Here is a 14735-nt window from a genome sequence, read left to right on the forward strand (position 1 = left end):
CGCAACTGCCAGGAGGTATACGCGCGGACCTCACTGCTGCCCTCAAAACTGACCCCTGGCTACTAGCAAACCCCGACAAGGTGACGATGGCACAGGACCTGGCATGGGGGGAAGGCAGAATATATGTCCCGGACTCACAACGCCAGGCGATCTTGCGCAGATCACACGACACCAAGCAAGCGGGACACTTCGGGTTCCTAAAGACCCTGCATCTAACATGACGTCAATTCTGGTGGCCCGCGCTGAGACGGGACGTGAAAGCCTATGTAGCGTCCTGCCCGACATGCGCCATGGCCAAACGGGCACCAGGTAAGCCCCCGGGACTTCTACAAACGGTGGCGGAGCCCTCCCGCCCATGGGAGGAAATCTCCATGGATTTTATAGTAGATCTCCCACCCAGCCAGAAGAAAATGACCATTTGGGTGGTGAAAGACTACTTTTCGAAACAGGCCCACTTCATCCCCTGCTCATCGGTCCCATCCGCCCAGCAACTAGCCAAACTCTTCCTTATACACGTGTACAGGTTACACAGATGTCCCGCACACGTGGTGACCGACAGGGGCACACAATTCACCTCGAAATTCTGGCGGGCCTTCCTAAAACTGACGGGGACCCAACAAGCCCTATCCACGGCCTGGCACCCCCAGACGGACGGAGCCACAGAGGTCCTCAATGCCACCCTGGAACAATTCATACGCTCATACACCAACTACCACCAAGACGACTGGGTCGAACTGCTCCCATTCGCAGAAGTCGCATACAATAACGCCGTCCACACGAGCACGGGGAAAACCCCGTTCGAAGTAGTCTCTGGGCGCGACTTCGTACCCATACCGGAACTACCGCAACCCCCGGGACCCCAAGTGGACGCTAGTGACTGGGGACGGAAGATAGCGGAATCGTGGCCAATAATCACAGCAGCGCTGAAGGAAGCACAGGCGGCCTACAAAGAGCAGGCCGACAAGCACCGGCGCCAGCAACCGACGTTCCAGGCAGGGGATATGGTCTACCTATCCACCAAATTCCTGAAGTCACCTCAACCCTCGAAAAAACTGAGGCCTAAGTATATTGGGCCGCTTCGAGTGACACAGATAGTGAACCCGGTGGCACTACGCCTGGACCTGCCGCACAATCTATGGAGACTCCACCCGGTACTTCACACCAGCATCCTGAAACCTGCAACCACCTCTCGATGGCACCCAAGCACGCCACTGCCCTCCCCAGTGATGATCGACGGCCAACAACATTTCGAAGTAAGAGACATACTCGACTCTCGCCGTCAATGGGGAACACTACACTACCTAGTAAGGTGGAAACACTTCCCCCACCCAGAATGGGTGGCGGCGCAACACGTCAAGGCACCAGACCTGACCCGGGCATTCCATGGGACGTACCCCGACAAGCCAAAGGGGCGCCAAGCCGAACCGGCCCCTGAACACCCCCCCGCGGGCCTCCCCCCCCCCCGCCGCGCCCCCAGGGGAAAGGGCCCCCCAAGCCCACGACTTGAGTAGACCTCCTCCCCCCCCGGGACTCACCCTCCCCCCGCCCCGGGCCCACTAGGGAGTGACAATTGGTCACCAGTGCATAGCCTGGGGGCAATGCCCAGGATGCACACATGACAATGGCAATCTCACAATACAAAAAGATAAGGTTCCTACCTGGAGCTGAAAAGCACCCGACCAGCCATGCCTCTTCCCACGATGAACTGAGCACAAACAAGCAGGGTGTGGCCGGGGCATGCGCACTCCCAGGGTGTGGTCGAGGCATGCACAATCGGAACACACCCAAAAGGTGGACACGAGGTAGAGGGCGGAACAGGGGGAGGGGCGAAAACACTCCGGCGGGAAATTCAAAAAAAAAAAATTTTTGACAGCTCTCCCGGAGAAAACCGGAATGCCGGGGGGGGGGCACTATTCGAACGGGGGGCAGTATGTCATGAGTGCCGTTGAGCTGAAGACATCAGCACAATGGCACACATGACAATACCTAGGAAGAGAGGAAGGGACTTAAGATAAGCAAAGCACGCACAACAACAGACACAGACCCCGAGGAGAAGGGAATGACCCCGGCCAGATGATCCAGCCATCAGGACACAAAAGAGGATGAAGGAAAGACAAAGACAGGGCGGATCATGAGGCACACCTGAAGCTGTCAGCAAAGCGCAATGGAGATCGCCCAGCTGACAGCAATCACCGGCCGAAGGAAGAAACAGATTATGGGCGAGGCCCGGGGCACCAGCAGGGGCCCTGCAACCCTTCACCTACTGGCACGAAAGCATGCAGGACTAAGGGGGGATGACACAACCCAAAGTGAGGGGGCGCTGACCGGCGCGGGGTATTTAAACCCCGCACCGGCGCGCTCCCTTCACTCTCAGCTTTTTTCTTGTCTAGCACTACGCTGAAATAAACCTGAACCTGCTTTTCCTTAAACAGTGTCTGTGTTTCACTCAGCGGTAGGCAGCGCATGACACATTGCCTGTGGAAGGGACATTTAGACACTTGACAGTGGGACAGACTGGCATCAGGAGAACACAGTCTCTACCTCCCTGCATTTCCCAGGCTAAAGCAGAATCATCAAAGACCAGGACTGCCATCCTGTAACCTTCTCTCACGGACCATTCATGGAACATAGAGGTGGATTAAGTTATTTCCATTTGCAGACAGCACATTCTGTAAGATGCGGTTCTTCTGCAGCAAAGGAGGACATTTCCTATAAAAAGTTGGGTTGCATCAAATGTCAGTGCTTGACATTTAAAGCTGGGGACAGAGGGAAGGCTTCAGTGCTCATTTGCTGCACTTGAGCGTGGCACAAAAATAGTAAGATTTGGCTGGGCAAAGTGGGGGTAAAGCCGTTGAGTACTTTGGGAATGCTTTGGAGGTATCGGACCCACGATGAAGATCAGTCGGACATTTGGGGCTAAGAGCGGATGGTTCTCCAGAGGAGACCACTTTTGTGCCCTTTACAAACTATCGGCCAGCTCTGAAATCCAGGTCTATGTCCACAACGAAGAGCCTTGGAATGGGGCTGTGGGGTTGCTGACTCTTGGATCGTGGCCCCTGCTGTCCAGACCGAGCGCCAGTCCACTGCGCTGCCCTGGCCAAGGCGATGGGCTGGCAGGGGGGCGACCCAGGCTCGGGTCCATCTGCAGCCCCGGGAGGCCCTCGGCCGACGTTGGGCCAGCCACGCCCTCTCAGCCCCCTCTCCCCGCAGCGTCTGTACAGCTGGGAAAGCAGAGGAGGGGAGGCTGTGCTGCCAGGACCTCCTGAAGGAAGTGGGAGACTGAACTCCAGTAAGGAAGGAGAAGAAGGGGCTCTAAACGTCCCAGGACGATGGGGATCGTTTTTATTCCCAGGAAGAGAATAAAAGTTGGAAATGATTTTGTTGTTGTTGTTTCTCTCTCTCTCTCTCAGACACACACACACACACACACACACACAGAAATGCATGCACAAGGGTGTTCTCCAAGCCAACTCTGCAACCCCCACACACTCAATGGACAGCCAGGTGTTTTAGGAGCCTTAGAAGGGACGAGCGGTGGAGTGCGGGGAGAGATTGCCCTGATGCTCCTGGCTGGGGTTCTACGTCCGGCTTGTCAAAAACAGACTCCTGAAATCAGATCAAGTGCTTCTTATTGGAAAATGTTCTGGGGTAAAAGTACTGCTAGAACTTCAACGTGTTACGTGAATGAAATGAGCGATGCACGCATGCTGTTCCTGTACTGGCAGGAGAGCATCCACATACTTCTGGAACATCCTCCCCTTCCTTTCGCCATCAAGCAGATAAACCAGGACTCCAGCTTCTGCCCAACGTCACCCTGGGTTACAGTCTCCATGACAACTGTTTGACCACCAGAACGAGGCGGGACGCTGTGCTGGATCTGCCCTCAGTTGGGGAGGCAGATGTTCACCACAGCTGTGGAAGGCGAAACGACCGTTTTATTGCTCCCGAAGGGGCTGCCAGGATTGCACGTCCTGCCACGGCGCCAGGAAGGAGCTTCTTCCCGCCAGTCCACCAAGCAGGGCGACAGGAGCATGGGGAGAAACCGCCAGGCTTGCCGAGTAGGTGAGAAGGCTAACGGGGGAGGCTTTCTTAATGTGCAATTGCGACACCTACAGGCTGGGAGGATCAACGCACTGAGGTGAGCATTTCAGCACCAAGGATAGACCGGAGCACAAGGCCCTCGAGTTGGGTGGCTCCAGCTGGAGGAGAGCTAAAAACTATGAGGGAAGGAGAGGAGGGGGCACGCCGTGGACCGCTGCTTAGGAGGGGAAATCCTGAGGATTTAAGCTGCTGCTTCTGCAGGCTCCCTTCACTCGAATCTTCGACGTGCAGCGGATCACTGGCTTCAGTAAAGATTCCTTCATTGCCTAAGTGACTCGTGTAAGGAGTTCTCATTTAATAGCTAAAGGCTCGAGGCACACAGCGAGATTCAAGTCACTATAGCAACCGTACCCCAAAACTCCAAGTTTACCGAGGAAGGTCCACAGGCGGCATATCCAGAACCTGAAGGAACCCCTCCGGTGTCAGGAGGAGAAGGGGCGGAAGAGGAAGGGGAAGCAAACTCGGGCCAGAGCGCACGAGAGTGCTCAGCACCAGAGGCCATCTCGCCAAATTGGGCAGAGGAGGGAGAGAAGCACAGGTCCCCGACGAACTCAACCAGACGAGAGACCGCGGGGAGACCAGAAGAGCGGGGCTTCAAGCAGAACGTCCCCACCAGCTTCAAGAGTGCACCTTGGTCCAGGGCAGCTGCCTGGTCCCTGGACGTAGGAGGAGGTGCCGAGAGGGATCCGGACCGGTGGGCAAATACACGCAAGGAGGGCCCCTGCCCCATGTGGTCAAGTTCAAGGCAGCAGATGGAGGAGGCGAAACAGGAGGCGAGTTGAATGGAGGAGCGCATATCCGACCTACGGGAAGCAGTTGAGCAGCTTCTTCGGAAACTGAGCCTGGGGGTGGCAGCCAGCACAGCGACAAAAGGCCAGTCATCCCCAAGGGGAGAGAGCGGCGAATCCAACCCAGAGGGAGGACGTGGAGCAGCCCAGCTGGCACCCTCGCCCCCCTCGCAACGGCACCGCAGCCGGAGCAGCGAGGCGGGCCCCGGACACGGATGGACCCCTCGGCACAGGAGACTTGAGGGTGAAGCTAGCCGGGGACCCTAGAAGCCTGGCCTGCTTCCTGACCCATGTGAGGGGGTTGCTGGAAGAGTGTGAGGGGTCTTTTCCCACTGAAGCCTCCAAGATGCGGTACATTTCTACCCACCTTGAAGGCGAGGCAGCAGAACGGTTGGCGGAAATGCACGACTCGGGATCTCCGGAGCCGACGGACTTCGAGCGTTTTATGAGCGCTCGGAGAGATCGATTTGAAGGCCCCTCTCTAAGATGAAGGCCAAGACAAGCTTGCCGTATATTCAACAAGGAAACCGGTCAGCCTCGGAGGTTGCCCTGGAATTTAGAAGGCCGGCCGGGAAGCTGAAGTTTGAATATTTCCAAGGGGGACTGCACCGGGAGATCCTCGAGTGGTCTTTAGCAAGGGGAGATCCCAGGACCCTAAGCGGATGGATTTGTCTGGCCGGCGAAGTAGAAGCCGTGCAAATCCGCGTAGAGAGAGAGCAGCAAGCCCAAGTCACAGGGAAGCGGCCAGCGCCACCGGTCCCTCCACCAGAGAAACGGGGAGCCCGTAAGTCGTGGGAGGCGAAGGAGCGACAGTCCAGGCGGGGGCAGTGCGTTAGATGTGGCAGGGAAGGTAATCGCATCACCAGCTGCCCGCAATCTGCCACCCCGACAAAGGGCAAGGTGGGGGAAAGCAGCGCTGGGGCCCCGGGGGCAAAGCCCAAGGGAGCCACAGCCACCATGATGGAGGGAAAAACTCACGAAGTCCTATCGGAAGGGGGGGATTCAGCTGAGGAAGAATTCCAGCCGGCGGGACACGACGTGAGCCTGTTCTGAGTGGCGCCAAAGGACAGCGTCAATCGGGTGGGCGCGAAGCTCCGATGGTGAGCGGAAACTGCCCGGCAATGCTGGCGAAGCGACAGATAGAGACATTGGGGGACAGTGGCAACAGGGTTCTGGCGGGCCTGCTGGATTGGGGGTGCACCAGATGCCTCAGGCATCCCCCCGTGACTGGGCTGAGACTGAGACTGAGAAAGCTGCAGGAGCCCATCGGTTCCCTTCAACTCGACGGGATGGAGATGAAAGGAGGCCCAGCAGAGAACCGCACCGAAGTGGCTCGGAGGCGAACAGGGAGCCCCGAAGAGACTTCCAGGTTGGCCCCTGCTTCTGATCAGCCTGTGGTACCGGGACTAGTTTGGTTGCGAGCCCAAAATCCCCAAGTGAATTGGGTGACTGGGGGTCTAACTTTTAAGGACAGAATGTGTGAGAGGTTAACCCCGAAAGAACGGACGGTGGAATCTGAACTAAGAGGCGCAGCGTCCGAAGTGTGGGCGGAAGTGGGAGGAGAGGAGAGCGACCTCGTTCCCACGCAATCCAGAGATTCAAAGGAGGTGTTGGGGAAGTGGAGTCTAACCAGCTTCCTCCTCACAGGAAACCGGACTGTGCTGCAGAAGCGGAACCAGGGGCTGAATTGCCCAAGGCGAACCTGAACTCCATGACCCCCAAGGAACGGGGGGCTTTGCGGGAGTTCATTGACAGAAACTTAGAATGAGGGTTCATCTGCCCTACTTCATCGCTGGCCACACCCGTCCTATTCAGAAATCCCTTCAGGGGCCCCCCTCTTGACCCCCACTGAGAAAGTGGCTCCTCGACCCCCTCTTCGCCTTCCCTCCATCAAGTGGTCAATCCGAGGATGGGGCCCTTCCCCATGGGGCCCCTGGGGATGCAACCTTGATTCCTCCCCACTGAGTTCGGGAGAAGCCTCTGATGGGGGGGGGAATTGCAGACCCTCCCCATCCCTCTTGGAGGGGAGCAAACGGAGGATCAGAAATTCGGGATGGAGGGAATTAATCAAATGGCATCCGGTTTCAAGGGAATATGGAGCTGAGATCACACTATTCAGAGAGCATCAGCCCACATGATTCCAGGGTTTTCTTATAGTCTAAAGTTTATTGTTTTATAGCAAATAAAAGTGAAGGGAATTGACTCGGAGGGAACCGCAACGTAGCTGAAGCTCCTGTGGATTCAAGGCTGGGAGAGATGGAGAAACGAGGGGTCATCTGAGGAAGGGAAAAAAGGTTGGGGCTCTGCTGGCAGAGAGCAGTTGATCCCTGAGATCACTTCTCAGGAATGGGGGATCTCAGTACACAGAGCATCTGGGATCTCTCTGGATCCGGTGGGATCCAACCGCCAGATGGATTTCAGGTTAAGGGGCTGTGGGGTGGATGGTTGCAGCCATTGCCCTGAATGGGGGTCTCTGCTGAGCAGGAGAGGTTGGGGGGTCTGGAGAGACAGGCAGGCCAAGAGTTCCTGGGGACAGACTAGATGGCCTCTACTCCCCTTCCCATTTCCCCTCCCTCAAAAGAAAAAGAGGAAGGAAAGGAAGCTGGTGGGTCTCGGCAGGGGAAGGTCCAGGCTGCAATTCTCCTCCTCTCCCCAACCCACCGCCTTGAGCTTCCATCCTTCAAGGGTTGCAGAAAAGGCAGAAATTCATCAGCTCCTGAAAAAAACATCCTTTTGCATCTGACAGCAGGAAGCAATAGCAGGATTAACTCATGAGTGCTGTAAAAAAAGTGATATGAGAGAAAATTAGAATATATGGTAGTAAAAGGTAAAGGTTTCCCTTGACGTAAAGTCCAGTCGTGTCCGACTCTAGGGGCTGGTGCTCATCTCTGTTTCTAAGCCGTTAGAGCCGGCGTTGTCCATAGGACACTTCCGGGTCACGTGGCCAGCATGACGACACGAAACGCCGTTACCTTCCCGCCAAAGCGGTACCTATTGATCTACTCACATTTGCATGTTTTCAAACTGCTAGGTGAGCAGGAGCTGGGACTAGCAACGGGAGCTCACCCCGCCGCGCGGTTTCGAACCGCCGACCTTCTGATCGACAGCTCAGCGGTTTAACCCGCAGCGCCACCGCGTCCCTCAAGAATATATGGTAAAACCTTCAATTAAATATAGGTAAGTTCTTTTTGGAGAGTCTGCAGAAAAAACATGGGGTGGGCTTCCCCTCCCCCTCCCTTTCAGCCCCCCCAGGAAGACCCACACTGCAGGGGGATGGTTGATGGGCAGGGACCGGATGGAGGGAGAATCCCCCCCCCCATTTCAGGGAGGAAAAGGCTGCAAAGGACCAGGGATTCCTCCCACTCTTATCTCCCGGGACTCGAACGGGGTCTGAGATCAGCTGAGGGGAGGGAGGCTCCAGCATGACGTTGCCCACATGGAATTGATCCCTAATTGGCTTGTTGGATGGAGGCTGCTGAAAAGAAAGAGAGAGAGAGAGAGAGACAACCAAAACTGAAAAAGGTCTGGAGCACATAGGGGTCCCACTCTCAATTGACAGCCAATAATACTTTGCATTTTATTCTCTTACAGCCCCTCCAAGAATAACGCTTCCTAAGGAAAACCCTCCATGCTGACTTCTATCTGGCCCTGATTGATCTGGGCAACAGATTACTCAGGATCATGCCCATAATATGTTGCATTATATACTCTTACAGCCTGTCCAAGAATAAAGCTTTCTAAAGAAATTTCTGATCAATCTGGGCAACGGATTACTCAGGATCATGCCCTCAAGGGATCCCCCCAAGCATTTCCCTCTTTCTATGGCTGTTTGGTGCCATCGGAGGATCTGTGGTGGCTCAGTGGGGCCACCAGCCTTGGGACTGGGGGGGTCCAGGAAGACCTTCTATGCCATCTTGATCAGATGCCTCCCCTACATGATCCCCTCCCCATCTCTCCTTATCCAGCCCCAAAGACTCACCTTTCTTGCTCTTCAGGTAGAGGGAGAGCCCCACAGCCAGGAAGGCCACCCCCAGCACGGCCCCCACGGCCCCCGTCCAGAGTTTGCTCCTGGCAGAGTGGGAGGAACGTGGCTCTGGGGAGGGAGAGGGAGAAGGAGCCCGGTGTGAGCAGGAGGATCAGGGCCAGCTTCCTCCAGGGGCTACGTTCTGGCTCTGCACTCAGAGAGGGTCTTGCCAGCCCCAGCGGTGCCCCCTTCTCGGGCAGGATGGCGTCCCCAGAGGGGGAGGGCAGGGAGGGGAGGGCAGGGAGGGGCTTACCCCACTGGACGGTGACGGGGGCCTCCAGGCTGGCGTGCCCCACCTGGCAAGCGTAGACATCCCCCCGCTCGGGCCGGGTCTCCAGCATCACCTGGCGCTGGTAGGTCCAGTCTCCGTTCTGCAGCTCCTCCCCGAAGGCGACGCCCTCCTTCTCCGGCCACCCGTTCTTCAGCCACCGGATGTCGATCTCCAGGGGGTAAAAGCCCGTCACGGTGCAGAGGAGGATGGTGTTGGGGTCCGCGGGGTCCGCCTTGGTGGGGGAGATGGTGACGGTGGGCTTGGCTGGGGGGGAAGCAGGAGGAGAAGGAGGGACGTGGGAGAATCAGCAGGGCCAAAAGCAGGAAGGATTTTAATTTTTAAATTACGGAATGAAGACAAAATAACAAACTTGGCCTCTACCAAATAAAAGCAAAGATTAATTCTACAAGATTTTTTCAAAAATTAACAGAATTGGAAGAAGGTGAAATATTGTCTTTGGAGACACCAGTGGACTCTCAGGTCTGAACTTAGATACATTGTCTCAAGGCAGGAAATGCGGACTGGCCCCGATGGACGTTTGGACAGTGCAAAACCCAACCGAGAGAGGCCGGAACATCTTCCCCGCCAGGCATCCGTCCGACTCCGGAAGAGACGCCTGTTCGGCCTCCGAGACTTTAACGCCCCCTATTCACGAGGGGCAAATCCCTCCAAGGACATTCACGGAGCATGATCCGATATTATTTGCGTGGTGCTCTGGAGCAAAACCTCCTTTCAGATGGGGGACGAATGATGGGTTGCGACCTCATGGCGCCATCCTACAGAAATGCCAGGAGGAATTGCATTTCTTTCCCAAAGTAAACAGGAATCTCTGACACAACCTTTTGGGAAACAAGGAAAGGGTATATGGGGGGCCGTTTATTAAACTGACAGCAAAACAAAGAGGAGAAAACACTAAAAGGGAGGAACAATTAGATGCCAAAATACGAGTGCAGACGTAACCCCAAAAGACACCTGATGAAAGAATGGCAAGAAGCTAATTTACTGGAAATGGAAGAATTCCAAGAGAAAATAAAATTGGCAAACAAAAGAACTTTGAATATGCGAATAAACCAGGAAACTTCCCAGCCTTTCAGCTTCGAAAAAAGAAAGAAACACAGGCAAGATCAGCAATTGTTACACCAACGATCAGAAATCATTGGCAGCTTTTTCAAAATAATTATATTCCATGGCTGACATCGATGAAGCTGCCCTGAAGAAATATCTTGAAAGGTTGGTTATCAAAGGATTGTAATGCCCAACGTGGACATATACTAAGCAAACCTACAACTATCCAAGAAACAAAAGTGGCAATAAAAAAAAGCAAGGAAAGGGCAAAGGAGCAACCATCAGGGGTAGCCGTTCACTTCTCTCAATTGCCCAAGTACTCTCAGGGAAGATTCATCCCCCCTCAGAAGACTAACAAGTTCTGAATTCCCCTTTCGGAGCCAGATGGACGGAAGAGCTTCTCGGGGATCTTGCGCTGTGCCGGATCCTTGCTGGTGGTCCTTTGGGGGAATTTGGGGGGGAGACCAAAAATAAAATATAAATAAAATATTATTTTATAATATCATTTATATTATAAACAAATAAAAATGTAAATAATAAATAAATAAAAATAAAAATGCAAAATACAAAAATTAATTTAGGCCATGTGCAAGAAATCTGGGAGAGAGAATCAAGATTTTAATGGGTTTCTTTAAACTCTGCCCCCAAATCAGGAACTTTCCAGCTATGAGACGGAAGTGATTCGGCTGAAGGGGAAGCTGGGTCTGTCACGAGAAAGGTGGTTCCAAGGGGGGCTTTTCTCCCAGGCCCCCAAAAATTGGCCAAGCAAGGGTGGGATCCTTGGTGCTCTCCGAGCCTTGCTGGTTTCTGGCAGACGCTCCATGGCCAGACTAGGCAACCCCTTCAGTGCCAAGGGGGAGTGGGCCCTGCTCTCAGCTGACATATCGTGGCTTCGATTGGCCTAACAATGTTTCTCAGCCTTTGAACCAGGCTTTTCTCAAGGCAGGGGGAAAAGTCCCTAAACCATTCCGTAGGACTGAGGTCTGCATCTTGGTTTAAACACGGAATCAGAAGTATAATTTCTAGATCATTTCCTCTATTTGTTTGTTTCTTTGATTGTTGGATTTAGAAGCTGCCAGACTCCAAGTAAGTCTGAACAAAGAAAAGAGAAGGAAAAGAAGGAAAATGTCCAGAGAAAGGGCAGAAGGACAGGCGAAAGAAACGGCCTTGCCAATCCCCCTTTTCAGACCTTTGGAAACGGATTTCTTTCCTAAAAGGCCAAACATTTCCTGGCTGGAAAGGGGGACCGGGAGGCCCTTTGATCGATTGATCGGTCGCTAAGGATCTATTTGGGAGGAGGGAGACGTTGCTGGGTTTCCCCCCCCCCCACAAAAAGTCATCTTTGGGCCCTTTCCCGGAGGGGATCAAAGGGATCCCTGATTCCGGGCAGGGAGAGAGTCTGGATCCCGGGAAGGAGAGGGATATTCCGTAGATCTGGGAGCGCGGAATAAAGGAGGAGCAAAGCAGGGCTGCCAGAGGCCCAAAATTTCGATAGCCCAACACGCCCCTTCGTAGCCCAAAAGGAGCCCCAAAAAACTGCAACCCACAAAGAACCAAAATTTCCCGCAGCTGCTCTCTAAAACTCGCCCGATCAGGCGGGAAAACTCCATGAGGGAGAATCTTCATACATTTAATGGATTAAGGAAGGGGGGGTCCCGGCATCCTTCCCCCCCCCGAAGCCCCTCCCTCCCTCCCGGACTCACCTCTCCGGCCAATCACAGGGCCGCCCTGGAGAGCCTCGTAGTTGTGCCGGCAGAAGCGATCCACAGTGGCCCTTTGGAACTGCAGGCGGTCCTTATCACGGTTCCAAGCGTCGGCATCGGGCTGCCCGAACTCGGTCACGGCCACGTACTTGCCCAGGTCGCTGTCGAAGCGGGCAAACTCCTGCCGGTCGTAGAGGTTCCTGTACAGGTAGCGCACCCGCTGCGTCCCGTTCAGGAAGTGGCACTCGAACTTCCACTGAACCAGGAAATGGGCTGCAAGGAGGAGGAGGAAGGCCGTCAGGAGGGACTCCGGGGCCCATCGCTCCTGGCCGCAACTGGAGGGGGGACCCACGCAGGGAGGGGGAGGGGAGGGCGAAGACCTGCTACGGAGGCCGATGGATGGCCTCTGGAGGGCCCATTGGGAGGGGGAGCCAGGAGGGCCTTTTTAGCCCCCTCCACTTTCCTGATGGGGCTCCCTGGGGGAGAGCTGGGGGGCTGTGAGAGACCCCCGCCCAATCCCTCAATGTCCCACCCTTGGGGGTGTGGGAGGAAGGCCCCAATCTGCCCAAGGAGGAGAAGCTCCAATGCCTTCCTTTGGCACCAGTGGCCCACCCCACAGGGCTGTCGCTCCCACACGATGCCCCCTGGAGGAGGTAGGGGGAAGCGTGTGGGTCCCAGTCGGGCTCCCTGGGGGAGACAGAGAGTTGCTGGGGGTCTGGAGGGGGAGGAAAAGGGGGGAGGGGGAGGAGCTTGCTGGTGAACTTCCGCCGTCCTCCCAGGGTGGAGAAAGGCAGGCAGAAGCTCAACCGGTGCAGCAGTAATATCCACACCTCCCTCTACCTCTTCCTTGGGAGGGAAATAAGGAAGGGGGCACAATAAGGCTCTCTGGACTGATGCTCCTGGGCTCCCCTGGCCCTTCCCCATCCTGGCAGGCCCCCAAGACCACCTTACAGGGAGGGTCTCCAGCCCCCTTCACAAAATAGAAAGTTTTGGGGAATCCAATTTCGGAGGAGCAAGTCAGATCCCCCCTCAGTTCCCCGCCCCCCGTGGTTCCCCCTCCCCTCCAGGCCCTGAGTCTGCTATGGGGGGGTGGGGCTGGGTGAACTTTCCCAACTCAAAGGATCCCCAACAAGGGGTCCAAGTTCAACTCCTGCCTAACCTGAAGTGCCTCTAAATGGAGATTCATAAAGAAAAACAAGCTTCTGGTGAAGCAAAAATACTTTTGCCAAAATGCACTTTTTTCTCAAACGGCTTTTTGGATTTTGCGGATTTCGGTATGAAAATGCTGCAGTTTCCCTCTTTCCCTTTCGCTTTCCTTCTCCTTCCTCTTTAAATGCAACAAACTTTTGAGGCCCCGGAAGGTCCAGCCATGGGGGGGTGAGAGAGGGGCCCCGGCTCTGTCTCGTCCCAGCTCGGCTGCCTTCCCACCACCCCCTCCCCACCTGGCCCACGACCCTCGCAGCGTAACGTCCCTCTCCGTCCTCCTGGGGGGAGTGTAAGGAGGGGGGCAGAGACCACGTGGTGACCGCGGCTCCTGCAGGCTCCCCCCTCTCTTGCCCTCGGCCCCTGCCCCAAAGTCCCTCCTGGGGGTCCCAGCCCCTTTTCTCCCCCCCCCCCCAGCATCAGGGGAACCCGCCCAGCCCCCTCTCCCCTCCCAGCCCCCCCCTTACCGGGAGGCTCCTTCCCCCGTTCGCTTCCGGCGATCCGGCACAGCGCCCCCACCAGCAGCAGCAGCAGCAGGGGGACCCCGGCAGAGCCCATGGGGCTGCCCCACATGGGTATCCCAAATAGAGAGGGGAGGGGGACGGAGATGCTCCCAGCCCCCGAGGCGGAATCGGAGGCTCTGGATGGGGGAGGGAGAGGTTTTTCTGAGACTTTGAATTGGGAGTGCCCAGAAAGGCAGAAGGACCAATGGGAATTCTCGCTTCTGCAGCGTCATCGGTCTCCGGGCAGAGTCTCTCCTGATTCGCCCGGTGGAGGAGATAGTTCGGAGCAGAGAAGGAAGCGGAGAAAGGGGGAGGGGGATCCTTTCGGTCTTGGGGGGCTGCAGCTCCGGGGGGTCCCTGCCGGCCCCAGAGGGGACCCCCCTTCCTTTGCCCTCCCCACAACTCTCAGCCAGGCTCTCTCTTTCTCTGCGTGCCTGGAGGGGGTGGACTAGATGCCCCCTGAAGTCTTCTTAAGGCCCCGGGGAACCCCAGGCTGGGGCTGCCGGACTCCGAAGGGGGCCTGGTCCTTCCCGGAACAAGACCCTGCAGGGCCAGAGGTCCGGGGCTTCTCCTCGGTTCCAGCTGAGTCGGGGTCCCTGGGGGGGGTGGGAGGCTGGAAGTGGGAGGCGTAAAAGGAGGGAGCACGAGGGAGCAGCCCCTGGGCCTGAGCCTGGAGGCGGTGCAGGGGGTGACGGGGGGGGGAGGCGCATCCTCAGCCCCAGTCAGGCCTGCGGGGGGCGGGGGCAGACGCAGCAATGGGGTCCAGACTCTTCCCCTCCCCGCCCGCAATGCCAGAGGGGGGCCTGCCTGGAAAAGCCGGGGAGACCGATCCGGGCGCTTCTCCAGGCCAAACGGTAAGTAAATGGCCTTGGGATCTGGGGGCCACGGGGGTCCCGGGACCGGTTTTGTGCAGCTAAAACGGGCCAGACATTTGAGCTGCTCAGTATCCTGGGACTGGGGCCATTTCCTTGGCCGGAAGTCGGCTGCTCTCCTTGCGCATTGGGTGTTGTGTGAACTCGGCCCTTGCAGTCTATTAACCTGTTTTGGGTGTGTGAAAGAGCCAGCTGTTCTTGCTTG

The 14735-nt window shown here is 56.2% G+C and overlaps 1 pseudogene; it reads right to left on the bottom strand.

Moving 5' to 3' along the window:
- LOC134488870 (H-2 class II histocompatibility antigen, E-S beta chain-like) overlaps positions 1 to 13721 on the bottom strand; it is a 66546-nt pseudogene extending 52825 nt beyond the window's left edge.
- Positions 13722 to 14735: the final 1014 nt, after the last annotated feature.

This window comes from Candoia aspera, chromosome 2 (genome assembly GCF_035149785.1).
Source record: "Candoia aspera isolate rCanAsp1 chromosome 2, rCanAsp1.hap2, whole genome shotgun sequence".
NCBI classification, from domain to species: Eukaryota; Metazoa; Chordata; class Lepidosauria; order Squamata; family Boidae; genus Candoia; species Candoia aspera.